Below are 12,796 nucleotides of genomic sequence, written 5' to 3'. Positions count from 1 at the left end.
TAAAAATAATGGAAGAAGATAAAATAAAATAACCTTAAATATAACGAAAGAAATTACACGAGCGTTCATGATGAAAGAGGAGTTCCAAGGCTGAGGGATGAAGTAATAATGCAGGTGTAGCAGGGAAAACGAGGGGGAGGGAGGAAGCAAGCGGGCGGGGCCAGTACCAGCAATCGGCAGCACATCAGCAGCGCATCAGCAGCGCATCAGCAGCACAAAATTAGCTGTGTTCTTGACGATCCATTCCGCGGAAGTGAGATTGTTTATTTTCACATGGTCAAAGGTTTTTACGGTGCTTTGAAATGTTCAACGTTTCACAGTTTTTTAAGTGGTTAAAAACGTTTTGAACATATTGCCGGGCATGTTTCAAGACCGCATGTTTTCTCCTAAAGACCATTTGACCTTGTTTCCTAGTCAAATAGACACGGCATAATCAGACACGAAGCCTGAAGAAGAGGACGGATATAGTGTTTTTCTTCCTTGACACCATTAGTGGTTATAATGCAGGCTATAACGGTGCAAGATAAAATTGAAATGCTGTACATTTATGGAGAAAGTGGCAGGAATATCAACGATGCTCTTCATTTAGCAGAGTTGTTCAACCGAGGGAACTGTACAACCAACAAATAAGGAATCGCCGAAGAACGATTGCTGGAGAATATAATGAAATTGCGGTATTAGCTGCAGTGGCTCATAACCCCCACGTTAGTACTCGACAAATAAGTCGTGAATGGGGAATTTTGCAGACTACTGTGTGCCAATTACTGAAGCGTAGAAAATATCATCCGTTTCATGTTTAGTTGCATCAAGAACTTCATGGCGATGATTTTCAGAACAGAGTGATATTCTATCAATGGGCGCTTCAGCAAATACAAGGAGACTCCAATTTCTTCACCCGAGTTTTGTTCTCTGACGAGTCGACATTTACAAACCACGGTACGATTAATCGACACAACATGCATTATTGGAGTGTCGAAAACCCGCATTGGTTACGCCAAGTTGATCATCTGCGCCCTTGTAATGTAAATGTTTGGTGTGAAATAATTGGCGATAAACTTATTGGTCTATATTTTATTAATGGTAACTTAAATGGTGAAAAATATCAAAACTTCTTGCAGAACAAACTTCCAGTATTGCCTGCACACCTTCCCTTAGACGTGTGATAAACCAAGTGGTTTCAAAATAACGGTTGTCCAGCACATTATTCCGTTGCAGCACAGGATGTATTAGATCGCGTGTATAACCGTCGGTGGATCGGAAGAAGTGGTCCAGTGTCTTGGCCTGCAAGATCGTCAGATATTATTTGGCCTGACTTTTGTTTGTGGGGCTACGTGAAGAGTAAAGTTTATAAAGAACTGCCATCAACGCGTGAGAACATTATTCAGCGAATTACCAATGCATGTCGAAAGCTAACACCGGGCACGCTTCTCAGTAGTAGTGTAATTGGAGGTGTTCAAACCAATACTTGGTACGAGGCCTATTATTTTTATTAATTTAACCACAATGGTAAACCTATTTTGACGATGTTTTTGTTGATTTTATACTATTGCAACTCTGTGACTTTTCATCTCGTACTTCGTACGAGTGTCATAAGTCCTTTCGAATTAAAGTACGTAACACCTACACCCACACACACCCACGCAAACCCACGCACCCACCCATGCACACCCACACAAATTTACTTCCGGTCCACTTCCGGCCTACTTCCGGTCTATTTCCGGTCTACTTCCGGTCTCCTTGAAAGACACCTGTGGGTTTTTCTAGTTTTTTATAAGTACATATATTTTAGGGGTTCAAAGTCATACTTGGTACGAGGCCTATTATTTTTGTTAATTTAACCACAATGGTAAACCTATTTTAATGATGTTTTATCGATTTTATACTATTGCAAATCTGTGTTTTTTTCATCTCGTCTTGGTACGAGTTTCATGATTTCTTTCTAGTTAAATTACGCAACATTGCCATGGCTCGTAAGGTAAACTATTGCGCAATGTTTACGCAACAAGTTATTACGCAGACCGGTATCTAGCGTGTTGTTGGTTATGAGGTAATGGGTGTCTTCTGATTGACTTACTGTTTCGGATGATTTCAAAATTAAAAAGCATTGGATATGATGCTTCTTTGTTTTATAACCTAACATGGATTGTACATTTGTCAGAAATATTAACAAGATTCTTAGGTATTCCAAATTCGAATAATTTATTTTTTTAGCATCTTTAACTTCAATCAAGTTAGTTTCTGGAACTATAGGTTCTGCTTTATTTATTTCTGATTTATTTCCTACATGAACTTTTAAAAAGTCATTAAAGCAATTCTTCCATCTATTTAAAATAGTCAGCCATTTTTCATCAAGTTTACATTAGGTTGCCACCCCTTTCTAAATTCATTTGCATCTCTGATACTTTTATTTCAATTGCGTTAATTTTACTTTTCAAGTAATCTATTTTTTTGTTACTTCTAAACATGCTGTTCTTTAACCACCTAAGTCTATTTCTATTAGGTTATGCAAACCATTGCTTACTTTTTCTAGGTTTATACATTATTTAACTGTTGATTCTATTCTATTATGTACGTACACCCAATTCTTATTTAAGCCTGTTTAATTTAAGTACTGCAGATTAAAAGAAATGTACAATTGTATAGGTTGAGGTTCATTATGTGGAAATAAATTTCATTTTTTAAAAGTTCATTCTATACCAGGGATTGTATTTTTTTATATAGTGGCATGTGCTTTCATAATTAACTAACTAACTCCCTAGCCTTCTTAAACCCAAAAGTTCGTAGCTGCAGTAATACAGGTCTTCCATCTGTCCCTATCTTGAGAAAGATCTATATACTCTTTTTCCATCCCTACCGGTTTCCTTTAGGTCCATCTCAATGTTGTCCTTCCAACTTCGTCTTGGCCTTCCTATAGGTCTCTTACCATCAGGTTTCCCAACAACAATTTTGTAAACTCCTCTTTCCTCTCCCATTCGTGCCACATGGCCTGTCCACCTAAGTCTTCTTGATGTAATTATTCTAATAATATCTGGACATGAATACAAATTATGTAGTTCTGAATTATATAACCTTCTCCACTAACCTGTCTTCTCATCCCTTTTAGGTCCAAATATTTTCCTAACAATCTTATTTTCAAATACTCTCAATTTATGTTCCTCTTTCAATATAATAGACCAAGTTTCACATCCATATAATACTACAGGTAAAATTACTGTTTTGTATATTTTAACTTTTAGTTTCTTAGAGAAAAGTAACATACATTTCCTGAATTAAGCCTACTTTTTATTTTATTTCCTCTTTAATATAATTTCCATTTGTTAATATTACTCCTAAGTATTTGAATTTAGAAACTAGTTCAAATAAGTTATCATGTGCTTTCATTAGATATTAAATTTAGAATTTTTTCAATTAAACAAAATAGATTTGTTAAAAAAAATAATCGTTAGTTCATATGATATTATTTCTTGTGATGCATGTTTGTTATCCGTGTTGATGTTTTTTTTGTTTGTTTTAACAAGATTCGAATTCTTGAAGGGAGAGAAGAGGGGGTTAAGTTTTTCGAGAATATCACGCAGTCCATGTTTATAAGTAATTACATTTTTTAATAGAAAGCGTATCTTTTATCAATATTTCATGAGATTTGGTCACCTGCAAAAGTTAATCCGTTTATCTCCTTGTTCTATCACAGTAAGAAACTCAAAATGTAAAATTTTCCTTATCGTCTGCTTACACATTTTCTCTTTTTACACAATCTCTATCTCGATCAATTATATCCCTACCTGTTAGAAACATGTTCCCTACCTTCTTTAAATGTACAACAGTTGCAGCAAGGGACAAAAAAGCGGAGTAAAATAAAGCAATTTAATCAATTAAACACTACAAAAATAAATTTACGCTGTGTGTTTGTGTTAAAACTAAAATCATCCATAAACTCAAGTGACCTTTTATTGAAAAATGATTGCAAATAAGAAATTATTAGCCCCGTCTAGTTCGCTACACCTTTAGACATATGGTGGAGTACAGGTGCATGCCAGCGCCAGGCAAGTGCTATAGAACTGTATTGAACCAAATAGACGAATAGCTGTATTCAAGTTAAAAAAATTCAACAATTGCCTCTGCTTTTAAACATTAATTTGTTTAGTTAGCTCGCACAGTGTAACCATACACCACACACTACACCACTCCAGAACGTAGTACCATACATGCAGACACTAAATACACTACTTAACACCAAATCAACAAAATAGACGAGCTAATGTTGCACTGTGTAACCGTTTATCTGTGGTGTAAAAAACTAGACGCACATAAGTAGTAAGAATATATTATATTTATAACCTCAATTTACTAATCGGGAAAATTCCCCTTAGTGAACCCATCAACACAATTCACGTAGCAGGAAGAAAGTTCGCGCCTCAACCAATGCAATGAGTTGTGTGATGATGCTGTCTGTGTCCGCGTTTGACTCATAACAATTTGTCCGTATATCGTCTCCTTGCTTCTCTCGCCTCATGAAGCTCGTAAATCCTATCGGCCAACTTTTTGCCTGCAGCCCGAAAAGATAATCGGGATTCTGCAAATTTTTCATACCACTTATTTTGCGAAGATTGTCCATAAAAATCATCTCGCACGGTGGACGAAATTCAGACGCTATTTTTCTTAAGTCGACGAGCCTTGCGACATCCTCACCTCCGTCGAATCTGTACGCAAAAATCTTGTGCAGCAGTTCGAGTGGTAAATCGGTTATACGAGTTGTCATTTTTACAAGGTGTTATTTAAATAGAAGTTTCTCGGTATTTATATATAAATTTTCTCGGCGAAAAATACAAAACACACAATCAAGTCAAAATTCAATCTGTTTGAAAAAAGACTTGAACCACCTTCAAAACAAAATAATTGTAGCTATTATGATAAAATTTTCAGCTATGTTATTCATAGAGAATTTCCGGAGACAACACGTAACATCTGATCACATCAAAACTCAATCTGATCGAAATTACTATGAAAAAAAATCACTTGATACACTTTTTAAACTTAAAATAATAAATAGTATGTAGCTTTAAAATAAATTAAATACTTAACTTTTAATACTGCAACAACACATCCGTACTCTTCAATCACTCTCACGATACTGACTGATCTGTAATGCTAAAACTCTTTAATTAACCTAAGCGCGGATGAAAACATCCGAAACAGTAAGTTAATCAGAAGACACCCATTACGTCATAACCAACAACACGCTAGATACCGGTCTGCGTAATAACTTGTTGCATCAACATTGCGCAATAGTTTACCTTAGGAACCATCGCAATGTTGCGTAATTTAACTAGAAAGAAATTATGAAACCCGTACCAAGTATGAGATGAAAAAACACAGATTTGCAATAGTATAAAATCGACAAAAACATCATCAAAATAGGTTTACCATTGTGGTTAAATTAATAAAAATAATAGGCCTCGTACCAAGTATGACTTTGAACCCCTAAAATATATGTACTTATAAAAAACTAGAAAAACCCACAGGTGTCTTACAAGGAGACCGGAAATAGACCGGAAATAGACCGGAAGTAGGCCGGAAGTGGACCGGAAGTAAATTTGTGTGGGCTTGCGTGGGTGTGTGTGGGTGTATGTGTTACGTACTTTAATTCGAAAGGACTTATGACACTCGTACGAAGTACGAGATGAAAAGTCACAGAGTTGCAATAGTATAAAATCAACAAAAACATCGTCAAAATAGGTTTACCATTGTGGTTAAATTAATAAAAATAATAGGCCTCGTACCAAGTATTGGTTTGAACACCTCCAATTACTCTACTCTCAGTTGCGTCCAATCAATCATAGTGCGGATGTGGTGACATTTTCGAGCACTTATTGTAAAATGATTATTAAAGACAAGCACCCCGATGGTGAGAGGCGAGGGGACTCATATTAAAAACGCACCCCGATGGGAACAAAATACTGCTACGTCCACGTCGTTGTTCCTGGGTTATGCTAAATACAATTTCTTATAAAAGTTCAACATGCCTCACGTCATTTTCCGATTAAAAGTGCATTTTTTTACCATTTCCGCAATCTTTCATTTTTGCGATTACAGCGCTATCTATCCCAAATCCACAAACACGATTAAGACAAAACCTACGTATTTTTGTCTGGAGAATCCAAATCTGAAACACAATATGGGGGTTCCCATTTGAGATTTTAAATTTGCCCCTCACCCCACCTCCAAGAGGTGGGGTGGGTGGTGGAGTTTGGCATCATTGGATGAGCCCCTTCGTGACGAACAAATTTCATTCAGAACTTTTTTTTTGATGAGATGCGTACTTTTCGAGATATTTCGTTGTGTCAAGCTAAAAACTCACCCTATACTACCAGTCAGTAGACTCAACTATTTCCTTGTGGTTGCAAAGTACCTTTGAACTAGTCTAGATCATTCATTATTATTACAGCATTTAGACATAATTTAGAAGCACGTACTATATTTACATTCTATGAAATCCCAAACTCATACGCGAAAAGACCAATCGAAAAAATAACATCGAAAATTGCACCGAAATTCCAATTGTAAAGTTCAAACTTAATGTCACTCTAACCTACCTGTAAGTTTCTTATGAACACTTTAATACGCGTAGTTTCAAAATATCAGCAATAGGCCATGCAAACGTAAATGGAAAACAACCTTCTTGTGTCTCGGGTTGTAAGGCCTGTCAGTTGTAGAGGAAAATATTCGATGAATGAACCATTAATGGGCACGAATGATTTTATAGTTGTGTTTGTTCAATATTTAAAAAATGTTATACTGTATGCTTTGAATTTAATTTACTTTGAACGGATATAAACATCCCTGGCAGCAAGGGCGTCCCACTGAGATTTCTGGAATCAGTAAATGTAATTCGAATGGTGAAATTGTAGCAATTTCATTTGAACAAATAATATTGTTTTCTTTGACTTACAGGCTGTAAGTTACAGCAACTATTATTAATATTATTATTATTATTATTATTATTATTATTATTATACAGTATCCTTCGGCATGTGAAAACATGGATTAGAGGTACGATGATGGACAGTAGCTAAAGTGGTGACTGACTCTGATTTATATCTGTGCATTGTGAAAAAGTGCAAAAAGAAAATCAACTGTTCATCAACAAAGTGATAGGCTAGATGTTTATGGAAAGGAAGAAAGGTTAATCCAGTTTCCATCTAAATAGTGTACTCGAGTCTGAACTTGTATACAACGCAAAGCATTTTTATCCAATCTGAATGTTAGGATTTGTAGTTATTAGTAGTAGTAACTAATAATAATAATAATAATAAACGTTTCTATGACTCTGCCTTCTGAGGAAAAATCATGCGGGCACCCGTGCCAGGCGGGAATATAAATAATTATCTTTTGCCGCGGATAATTTTTTGTTGGGGGATCCGCGGCATTACCCCGTTAATTCTCACCTGTTTCTACATAACAAGTTATTTTATTTCACGGAAATTCAATTGCCAGTACAGATCGACGACATTACAATGTTTAATGCAACGTCATCTCTAAATCTTGGGAAGCTTCCCCGATGGCGCAGTGGTAGCGTCGTCAAGGGGTCTCGGGTTGTATAACCGGTGGAGGCACATAGTGGTTCGGATCCCACTTCAAGCTGTAGGCTGTAGGTCCAGTTTCAATTAGCCTTACTGTGCATAAAGTGTGCATAAAACACCAAATCAATCAATCATAAATCTTGGTGACGGAGGCAGAAGGCAGACGGATTTTTCAGATTTGTCAGCCCCCATGACCCCCATAATCGAATTGATGGAAAATGAAATAACTTGTCATTTGTCCGACACTCAATATCAATGACGCCGGAGCGCCCTTCCCTTGCCTGGCATGTTCATGAGAACATGTGAAGTGTTTTATGGAACACGAGACACATACATTGGCATTTGACATTTGGATCAGAAGTGTATCAGGTGGCAGAAAAAACACGTGTAATGACACCTGGTGACAGGTGAGAGGGAAACATCTAGCACGAGCTGATGCAGTTGCTGTACTGGATTCAAACAGTCATAGTCGCGGTTGACTGATAATAGAAAGTACGTACTTCTCAATTCGACGAGTTACAACGAGGCAGTGACAGTAAACGCATGGGCCGCGTTCCTGGCAAATTACTTGCATTCCATTGCGCCATTCAATAAATTTCCCGAATTACATGCTCACTCGATATAAGTGAACGTAAATTACTGGCCATATGCATCAGTGCTTTTCTCAGTAGAATGTAATCCAGGACAGGGCAGTTAATATACATTCGAGTTACTGTTCTGTAAACACAGTGTATGCCAATAGTTTGCTTCCGCTATAACTAAATTTCTAAAAAACTATCGTTTTTTATGCATAAACTACCGATTAATATGGCAAAGATATGTACGATTCGATGTTTAGTTTACACCCTAATTTAGTTCTACTTGAAATTGGCAAAAAAAAAACAGAATTCATTTATTCTGCAATGAATTCTCTGGCGAGTTACTGTCGATACGTCATTGATAGGGACATTGAATTTTCGTGATGCGCGAAATCGCGAAATATTAAAAAACAAAAATGCAATTTTGAACATTCTGCACGTAACTATACCACCAGTGATGAAATATGCATGAGTTTTATTCGCAAAGTAATGCGAAATGTGTGCTTTTCCACGAAATGAAAGCATTTTCGCGAAATAACCGTGAAATATCATCAAATTAAGTAGAAAACACGCAAAAACCGGCAATCGAGGTTGTGCGCGCAAACTGTCGATTTGTAACGATACGTTTGCCTAAAGTTTCCTACCACTTGTAGTTGAAGAACGTTTTATCTTCGATTACATCAGGAAGACGCTGAAAAATTTGGATTTCCCATGCACATAATCTCAGTTTGAAAACTTCGTTCCCTGTCAAGCTGCATTCCATTCTTCCCCAGAATGTCTACTCAACTTCCAGTTTAATTCAACTTGCTAGCTGTAGCAGCGATGAGATTAGTCTGTTCCCGCACATCAAGGGAAACAATAGTGTCATTTGTGTTCAGTCATGAATGCATTTTGTTTATCATCATGTGATTTTCAACATGTGTTTGTGAATGTGCAGTAGTGATTAATTTATTTGTTGGACAGCAAGGATATCCTTTAAATACATACAATGAATAAATCACTTGAGAAATGAAGTGATTTTGTGTTGATGTTTTCTTTTTGGTTGGACAGCTAAGTACTTGTGTATGTGTACAGTATATAAAAATGAAGTAGTTTATCAATTTATAGCTCTTTTGTATGTTGTTTCCTCTCATAATGAAAAAGTGTGTGCCATTTTTTCTTTCGCTGGTATATACCGCTGATCTAACATTTTATTTACTGCTCTCCTCAGTTTTTATTTACCATAAATTTGTCTCCCTAGTCATTGAATAAAGAATCTACATAATATTGCAATATAAATAAAGATTTAATTCAATATTAGCATTAAGTACATCGTTACAAGCACAGAGCTATCTACTGCCATTTCAATCAACAACAGATTGCGTACGATTTTATCTATTATTCGTCCTCCTATACTTAAACAATAAGTACATTATCTAAACAAACATGTAGACATGTAGATATGCATATCCACCGTGTCAGGTTTCCACTTAAACAATATGAATCACATATTATTATTTTATAACGTATATATTGGCGGCGATTACGGGGGTGGAGGCATTTGCCCACTCGGCTTTTTACCACTTTTGCCCCCGCACTATTAATACACCTTATATATGTATGGAAAGTTAATTGTTCTTGTCCCCCCTTAACCCCCTTTGGCACCTTGCCCCAATAGTTCTGGAATAAAATCGCCGCCACTGTATATACTTACTTATATACATACATGTGTGTGTTTGTGTGTAAGATGTGTTAAGGGACATGTGAACACACAAGGAAATTTACCATATTTTTCAATGAATCAAAATACGACATTGTCCCTAACAACAATTAAACCAGAGGATAACAGTAAATGTAATTGTTAACTGTGGTATTCATAGCAATACAACTAAGAATATATCAAACCACATAAGACGACCAAATTTTTATTCTTTCCAACCATAATGATAGCCATCCAAATGTTTCGAAGCAGGATCTACCTAATACTACCACTGTTGTCTGACAAAAAAGGTACGAAATGCTTGAGTTCAGTTCAGTGATACATTTAGAGAGAGAGAGAGTCTACATTGTGTTGGTGGAAGCACATAGTGGTTAGCATCCCACTTTAAACTGTAGGTCCAGTCCCAATTAGCCTTTTCTGTATATAAATTGAACTTAAAACACCAATTCAATCAAGCAAACAATCGTTCGCTCGCTGCAGAGATTCCCGGACAGAGCATGAATGTTCGTGTGAGTGTCCCTTCATCAGTTTCATGATGTCATCACTCATTCTTATCTCCGAGATTAGATAAAGTAGTGTCAGAAAAGGAAAGCAAAGTAAAGCAAATCTATTTTCACTAACATAAAATGACACTAACAAAGACTGCATTGTAAAACAACGTCAGGAATAGGGTGACAGGAAAATATGACTGTGGATGGAATAATATATTCTGAAGTCTTCATATTATTTCCTGACATCTTTCAAAGACACTTAACCAAAGCATAGCAATTTGATAATCATTTCATGTGTAACATGTCGTATAGGTCATCACAATCCTTCGGCACTCTTTCGGAAAATGTACCAGGAGAATACCAAGGGTGAAAATCTCGCTCCGTGAAATGAGATGTAACAAGCCGCATCAATTGATTTTACAGGTCATCACGATGCAAGTAAGGATCCTTCCCTGGAAGCTGGAGAATTTCATTTCACCCGTCCGACCCCGGAGGCCGCCCTACACATTTTAATGGCCTCCATGCATAAAAATCGCACTCTCCGTGACGTCTATTACAAAGGCGAAGACTTCTAGGAATGGGGAAGAGGGGGTAGCCCTTCGAGACTCACTGGTGTAGCTAACGCCACTTGACTATGTAATTGATTCTAGGCAGAAGTGGAATCTAAATTTCCCCACTTTTCATGAGGAGTTGGACACCTCTTGAATATAATAACTGCAGAAACGTTTCTGTTTATCTGGTTAATCGCAAAGATGGAGATGAATACGAATTAGAGAGAGGGGACGCTTGGAGAAACTTTGAATTGTTATGAACTGAAGTTTTTCTTTTAAGTCCACAGATAGGCTAATCAAGACTGGAGAATCCGAACTACTATACTCTGTCTAAATTATCTCTGGACCAAGGCCGCGCATATCGTCAGAGAAAAGGATGAAATCCCTTTCCCCTCCTTCCACACAATCCCGTTTCTCTCACGCCACTACTTGTGCACAGACTTGATTTCCTTCTCTTGTTCCAGAGATACTGAGACAGGGTTCATTTGCCTCCACTGTGTATGAAATGCCTTGATTAATAACCAACAACATTACCTCTCCACCCTCTGGTAGGCTCTACTACACTTTGGTTTCGGAACCTATGGAGCAAGGCGGCACATAACGGTAGAGACAGAAGGAAAGCGAGAGGAGCCGGAGCAAATCAATGAAGGCTGGTAGCTGCAGCCGAGCTTTTCACTCTCACGTGTACTCTATGTGATCAGAAGTATCCGGACACCCACCTGAAAATAAAGTACAAGTTTGGGCAACCCTCCATCGGGAACACTGGCAGTCAATAAAGTGTTGGCCCACCCTTAGCCTTGATGACAGCGTTTACTCTAATAGGCATACTTTCAATCAGGTGCCGGAAGGTTTCCTGAGGAATGGCAGCCCATTCCTCGCAGAGCGCCAAAATGAGAAGAAGTATTGATGTGGATCGGTGTGGTCTAGCACGAAGTCTGCATTTCAAAACATCCCAGAGATGTTCTATGGGATTCAAATCAGGACTCTGCGCAGGCCAGTCCATTAGTGGGACGTTGTTGTCGTCAAACAACTCCCCCACAAGCCCTGCAGTATGGACGGGTGCTCGATCGTCTTGAAAGACACAATGGTCTTCCCCGAACTGGTCTTCGACGGCACGCAGCACGAAAGCTGTTAAAATGTCAACGTAAGATTGTGCCGTTACATTGCCATGTAAAGCAACAAGGGGCCAAGCCCCCTCCAGGAGAAACATGACCACACTATAACCCAGCCACCTCCGAATTTCACTGTCGGCTCTATACAGGCTGGTAGATGTCGTTCACCAGGCATTCGCCACACCCACACCCTACCATCGGATCGCCACATTGTGTACTGTGATTCATTACTCCACACAACGGTTTTCCACTGTTCTATGGTCCAGTTTCGACGCTCGTTGCACCACACGAGGTGGCGTTTGGCATTTGTCTGTGTGATGTTTGACTTATGGGCAGCTGTTCGGCCATGGAAACCAAGTTGCCGCACCTTGCGCCAAACAGTAATGGTACTTGGAGTAGATCCTGATGCAGTTCGGAATTCCTGTGTGATGGTGGCGATGGATGATTGACGATAATGCTGTACGACCCTCTTCAACACTCGATGGTCTCTGGAGGTCAGCATGGGAGGTTGGCCTGCACGCTTTTAGGTTGTACACATCCCTTTAATATAACATCGGAAACAGTGGACAGAGGGATGGATGTTTAGGAGGGTGGAAATCTCACACACAGACTTCCTACACAAGAGGCACCCAACCAACTGACCACGTTGAAAGTCTGTGAGTTCCTCAGACCATCCCATACTGTTATCTCACACTGTCTGCAGACTACTGAGTTCCCTGACTATGTGTTCCACGCGGTAAATGGCAGTACTGTGTCGCCCTCTATGATAAACACACCTTTCGCGGTGT

The sequence above is a fragment of the Lepisma saccharinum genome, chromosome 27 (genome assembly GCF_977018435.1).
Source record: "Lepisma saccharinum chromosome 27, izLepSacc3.1, whole genome shotgun sequence".
NCBI lineage: Eukaryota > Metazoa > Arthropoda > Insecta > Zygentoma > Lepismatidae > Lepisma > Lepisma saccharinum.
The sequence above is the reverse complement of the archived record's forward strand: the minus strand, read 5'-3'. Positions refer to the sequence as shown.